This window comes from Alosa sapidissima, chromosome 19, assembly GCF_018492685.1.
Source record: "Alosa sapidissima isolate fAloSap1 chromosome 19, fAloSap1.pri, whole genome shotgun sequence".
Taxonomy (NCBI): Eukaryota; Metazoa; Chordata; class Actinopteri; order Clupeiformes; family Clupeidae; genus Alosa; species Alosa sapidissima.
In genome coordinates, this window is record NC_055975.1 from 29,691,683 (window position 1) to 29,691,938 (window position 256).

Sequence of the window (256 nt, forward strand, 5' to 3'; positions counted from 1 at the left end):
CTCCCTCCTCTCCTCCCTCCTCTCCTCCCTCTATCGCCAATAGCACTCTGTCTACTCTCTCTCCCTCCATCTCTCCTTCCTCTCTCTCCTCTCCTTCTCCCTCCATCTCTCCTCCCTCCTCTCCTCCTTCCTCTCCCTCCTCCACTTCTCCATCCTCCTCTCCCTCCATCTCTCCTCCCTCTCTCTCCTCTCCTTCTCCCTCCTCTCCTTCTCCATCCTCCTCTCCCTCCATCTCTCCTCCCTCTCTCTCCTCTCC